Here is a 6,024-nt window from a genome sequence, read left to right as displayed (position 1 = left end):
TCAGGGGGGACCGGCTGCAAATGAGATTGCAGGGGGGACTGGACTGCCACTGCACCGGGATCTCCCAGTGGGAGAGCTTCAAGGGGACCCCCTTGGGGCTTTTCTGCTCCCTGTGGATCCCGTGGAGGCCGGCCCGGCCCTGGATGGCTCTGTCCCCCCACCTGTCGCCGCTCCACCCGCGGCCCCCGGGTCCCTCGTGGCAGGGACGTCGTGTTTCGGCAGGACTCTGGACCTTCGGGCTCCGCATAGCGATATTTAACGATTTATTCTGATAAAAAAAAATGATATTAATTTATTTAATTAAAAAGAATCCTTCCACCTGGTGGGGACTGTATTCTGAGGCCACCGTGGGCGCCCTGAGTGGGAGGGTGCTGTCATTGGGACCAGGGCGGGGGGCCGCACGGGACGTCCCACACGCAGCTGCTCCTCCAGGTCGGTCCTGCAAGGGGCCCGCCCTGCCCTGGGTGCCGAGTGCACAGAGCTCTGCGCACGCGCACACGCACACACACGTGCACAGGCGCACAGGCGCACACCCCCCTTGCGCATGCCCCTCTCACCCACATGGGCACGCCCCCTCTCACACATATGGACACGCCCCCACGCACAAGGACACGCCCCACGCACATGGACACTCCCCCACGCACAAGGACACGCCCTTCTCGCACAGACACGCCCCCTCATGGACATGGACACGCCCCTCCTGTGGGGTGCTGCCCCCCTCCATGGCCCGTTCATTCCTGGTCACAGTCCACAGATGCCTTGGGACTCTGGTGGAAGCCTGAGCTTTGTGGGGACAGGACTCTGTCTTGGTGGCTGCTGGTGGCTGCTGGGTCCCCCTGTGTCTGGCACACAGTGGGGTCAGCATCGTTGAATAAGAAAGAACAGAGACCCCGGGCCTGTTCCCAGGGTCCCCAGGCCACCTGCCTGGGCTTCAGCTGCAGCGTGTGCCTGCAGGAGCCAGGGACAAGGGTGGGCGTGTACGAATGTGTGTGTGTTGGGTGGGGACGTGCAGTTAGGACACCCAGTGCCACCCCCCACGGGAGGTCACATTCAGACACCAAGGCAAGGACAGCTCGTGTGGTCAGCTGTCTGGTGACTGTAACACAATACCTGAGGCCATGGGCTTATAAGAAAGAAAGGTTCCTCTGCTCAGGGCTCGGAGGCTTCTGGCCAGGCAGGTGAGGCCCGTTGCTCTGGAGCCCGAGGTGCGACATCATGGGGGACAGGGCAGCCCTCCAGGCACTGTCTCCCATCCAAACAGAAATCGGTCAGCTCCCGGCTATGGCCAGAGGTCCTCGGGGCCTGGCACCTGCTGACCACCAGCATTCTGGATGTCCCTGCCCCCTTGGGGACACCACTGGAGCTTCCCAGCTGAATCTCGCTGCCATACTCATCCCCAGCCTCCCTCCCTTCAAGACGGTCCCCTCCCTCGGAGTCCCTGGAGCCCCAGCATGCGGTGACCTGAGCCACTCCACCGTGCCCAAGCCGGACCCTCCTTCCGGCCCCGTGGTCAAGGCTGGTCATCAGGTTGTCCGTGTTTGGCTGAGTGGTTCTGAGGCGCAGGGAAGGCAGCAGAAGCCAGGCTCCTGGCAGCAGCGTGGACGCTGGATGGGAGGCCGGGACGGACCCTGTGTGCTTGATCCAGCCCTTCCTGAAGCCGCACCCAGGGCCATTTTAACTCTGCTCCACCTGGCGCGTGTGGGGTCCGTCCAATTTCTCCCCCCGAGGCCTAGGGGCTGCTCAGGAGTCACAGCTTTGTCACCAGGAGAGAAGGGGAGGGAAAGAGGAGGCAGAGAGGACGTGGCTTGCCTTTCCTCTGAGCGCAGCAAGGGAGGCCCAGGGCCGTGCCCAGGTCCAGCTGGCCTGGAGAACCTGCCTGTACGTGTCCCCCCGAGCCTCGGCCTCCCGGGGCGTCGAGGACAAAGTGACAAACAGCATGTCCCTGCTGCTGGGGGGGGGGGGGACGTGGACCTGGCAGGAGAGGAGGCTGCTGCTCTGGGACCCTCGGGGGAAGCAGCTGGGCCCGGGCCTGGTCATCCCGCACCGCGGGCAGCGGCTCCAGAGCAAAGCAGACCCCGGGGGGACGGAAGCCGAGGGACAGGGGCTTCCTGAGCCGCTCCAGCCTTTCCCAGGGCCGCTCCTGGGGGGTCCCCGTGTTTGGACAGCTGAGGGGCGGGGGCAGCCAAGGCAGAGGGGCCGGTGTCCAGGCCCGGCCCTGCTCCTCCTCGGGCCACGTGGTCTGGGGGCTGAGCATCCATGGTCAGTGTGGGAGGGACACAGTGGTGACAGTCCCCAGGGTCCAGGCAGGGCTCTCTGTGCGGATCCCCCACCCCATGCCCTGGGACCCACCGATCTACAGGAATCTGAGGGATTCCACAGCCCAGATGACCTGGCTCTGGGCACCGCACCCTCAGCCAGCGGCGGAGTGGCTTTCAAAGGACAGTCACGTTGTCAGCCGGGCACCGGGCCTGCACCTGGCATCCCAGCGGCTCCGGAGGCTGAGGCAGGAGGATCACCAGGTGGAGGCCAGCCTCCGCCACTCAGCGAGGCCCTGTCTCTCAATAAAAGATAAAAAAGGGGCTGGGGACGGGGCTCAGGGGTCGGGTGGGTTCCATCCCCAGGACCAAAAAGAAAAATGTGGACAGATAAAAAAATAAAACTGAGACTGAACAAAGCCCCTGATGGCCGAGGGACGGTCACATGGCCACGGTCACCATCTGCCCAGTTGTGTGGCCAGCCACCTCCTGGCCAATACCATCTCAGGGTCCCCTGGGAGGGACAGAGCGTGGTCCCCATTCTGTGCTGGAGCATGACAAAGACTCAGAGGGGGCTGCCCAGGCCACCAGGGAGGCAGGGCCAGCGCTGCCCAGAAGGTTCTAGAACAAAGGAGCTGGTGGTGGGGCGGGGGACGGGGCAGCCTGGCCTGGGCAGCCGCAGCAGCTCCTGGTCCCCGGGGCCACCACCCAGCCCCACCCGCAGCCCAGAACTGGTCCCCACGGAGAGGGGCTCAGCCGCAGGGTCCCCAGGCAGGTGGCCCCCGGGTGGCGGCCGGCGAGCGCCGTCACGGTGCCAGGACCCGTCTGTCCCGCGGCCGAGGAACAAAGGGCTTTCACGGGCGAGGCCAGGCAGGGGGACAGGTGTGTGAGCCGCAGGTCACATGGGGGGACACGCAGCTGGCACGGCGGGTCCCGGGCGCTGGCACCCAGTGAAGGCCCCGTTTGTGCCCGTGTCCCTGGGGCGGGCTGGCCTCCGAGGCCGAGATCGGGTGGCCCGATAGCACCGCGGCCTCTCCCTGGGGGACCGGTGGCCATTGTCACCTGCCCCTCCTAGGGAGGGAAGTGGGACAGTGGCCGTCAGCCGATACCTGTGCGATCGGCCTCCGGGCCGCGGCTCCATGGCCCTCGGCTCCAGTTACAGGTGGAGGGACAGGGACGCTGCCCGGGGAGGCCCAGCTCGAGTCCCCTGGCCGGCCACAGCGGGCGACACGGAGTGACCACCCTGAGTGGGGCAGAAGCAAGAGGCCGCGGGGGTGGCAAGGGCTGAAGAAGAGGGACACTGGGCCTCTCGCCCGCCAGGAGGCCACCCTCACCAGGATGCTGTCCCGGCCAGCGGTCACGTGGACAAGGAGGTGACAAGGACAAGGGACATTCCGCTGGGCGGGAAGCAGAGAAGACAGGACACGGCGGCTCCTCACGCCGCGGGGCTCCACCAGCTTTCTCCTTCGTGAGGACGGTCAGCCGCCGGTCAAGGTCAGCTGATGGTCAAGGTCAGCCGATGGCCAAGGCCATGGTGCTCGGGACTCTGACCCCCTCCCTGAGGACAAGGGGATGTGGGGGCTCGAGGAAATGACAAGGGATGGCGTCTACCACCTGTGAGTGCTGGCTGTGGGCGCGTCCAGGGTGTCAAAGGGACGGGTCCTAACAATCACACAAACCAGGCACAGAGAGGCCAAGCAACCTGCCCAAGGTCACACAGCCGGCAGAAATGGGCCCAGGGGCCGCGACCGGAGCCTGGACCCAGTGGCTCCCGGCTTGGTGTTTCTGACCCCCCTGTTGACCCTGCTGTTTGCCTAGCCCTGGTGACAAGCCAGCCACCCTGCCACACCCTGCATGACACCCTGTGAGGCGGTCGCTGCTCGCTGTCCCCTGTCCCAAACCAAAGTCAACTCTGGGGGCAAAGTGCCCGGAAACCAGGAGGACTGTGACAAGGGACCGCACCCAGGCCAGCCTGGTGGCATCTCTGGCCTGGGGACCAGCCGCTTCCTCCCAGGGACTATGGCCTCAGAGACTTTGGACCAACGGTGCCCAATGACCAGGATGTCACACACCTGGGGGTACCTGAGCAGGAGCTTCAGGGTGACACGCTGCAACCCTCGAGGGTGACCACGATCTGACACCTGGACAGCAACTGGCCGTCACTACCGACCCCACTGCTTATCCGGCGACCGCTGCGTCCCCCCAGCCACGCAGCTCTGAAGTGGCCGCCTGTTAACACCATGGCCATGGGCATATGACCAAGGGGGACGAGGGTACCTGCTGCCACCTGGGACACTGTGCCACAGGCAGGCCACCCGCCTCTCTGGGCCTCTACGTCCTCCCTGTCCAACAGGAACACCCATGGGGGCTTCCGTCCAGGTGAACGAGGCACCGCGCCCTGTCAAGGAGGCTGCCATCACCCCTGCCACCCAGCACGCATCCCCCATGTGAGCTGAGGGTCGTTTGCCAGAGGAGTGACATATGAGCCTCATGGGTGACTTCAGTAGCCACACGTGGCTGGTGGGGACCGACTGTGACATCGCAGGTCGACGGACCCACGCAAGTGTGAACGAAGGACAGACGGGAACAGCGGCCCACGCCTGGCCTCCCAGAAGCTCGGGAGGCTGAGGCAGGAGGATCGCAAGTTGGAGGCCAGCCTCAGCCACCTGGTGAGACCCTGTGTCTAAACAAAACACACCAAAGGGGCTTGGGGACAGGGCTCTCGGCCCCTGGGCTCCGTCATCCTCAGCACCAGAAAAAAGGGATGAATGAGGGTCTGTGCCCAGCCGGGGACTGAGGCCCGGGGACGTCCCCAGGGGGAAGGCAAGGGTCTCAGGGCCAGCAGGACGCAGGGCTGAGCCTCGGGAGCCGGGAGGCGGTGGAGGGCTGAGGGGGGCAGGGAGGCCGCGGAGCCGAGGCCTGAAAGGGTCCAGCTGCCTCCTGAGCTGCTTGAGATGCCGCCTGCGGTCGCCATGGCAACCGGAGAAAATCGCGGAGCAATTTGTAATCAGCAGCCGTCGCGGAGGCTCCCTGGGAACATTGTTCCCGGGCTGAGAGCAGGAGGGTCCCCGGGTGGGTCCCCGAGTCCAGCCCCTCCCGGTGCCCAGTCCTGACCCAGTCCCCTCCTCACTGGGTGCTGTCCCACCCCTGGGGACCAGCTTCCCGCTCCCAATCTGGGGTCTCTTGTGTCATCTAGATTCCCTAAATGCCCACAGCACCCCAACCCCGTGTCCCACAGGGCCACCCGCGGTCTGCACCCAGCCCTGGCTGGGTCCTCTCAGCCACCACCCCACCCCCCCGGGAAGGGGGTGACCAGACCCAGAAAAAAACTCTGAGCAGCATCAAGCCCCAAAATCAACTCCCTCATCTCAAGGCATAGACCTTGATTAATGAGACCCGAGGTCAAGTTGGCCCCCGGCTGTGGGCTGCCCTCTCTGTTCTTTCCATGGTCCTGTCCAATCCTGGGCATCTGACAAGGGGCCTGGCCACCCTGGCGCACAGCACCAAGGGGGGAAGGCATGAGGGACGAGGACTCCATGCGGGTGAGAGTCCTTTGGCACCAGAGCGGGTGGGTGGAGGGGGCAGAGGGACCAGGGGACAGAGTTGGCTTCTCGTGTGACCTTCGACCGGCCCTTTCCTCTTCTGGCCTCAGTCCCATTCGCCAGGGTGGGCAGTAGGGGACTCAGGGAGGACGGGCAGGGGAGACGCTGGGCGGGAGGAGCCCCCCGGGAGGTGGCTGGGCCCGCGGCCAGGACCCGGACACCTCCCT

The sequence above is a fragment of the Urocitellus parryii genome, chromosome 16 (genome assembly GCF_045843805.1).
Source record: "Urocitellus parryii isolate mUroPar1 chromosome 16, mUroPar1.hap1, whole genome shotgun sequence".
Lineage (NCBI taxonomy): Eukaryota > Metazoa > Chordata > Mammalia > Rodentia > Sciuridae > Urocitellus > Urocitellus parryii.
Note: the sequence above shows the minus strand (reverse complement) of the source record.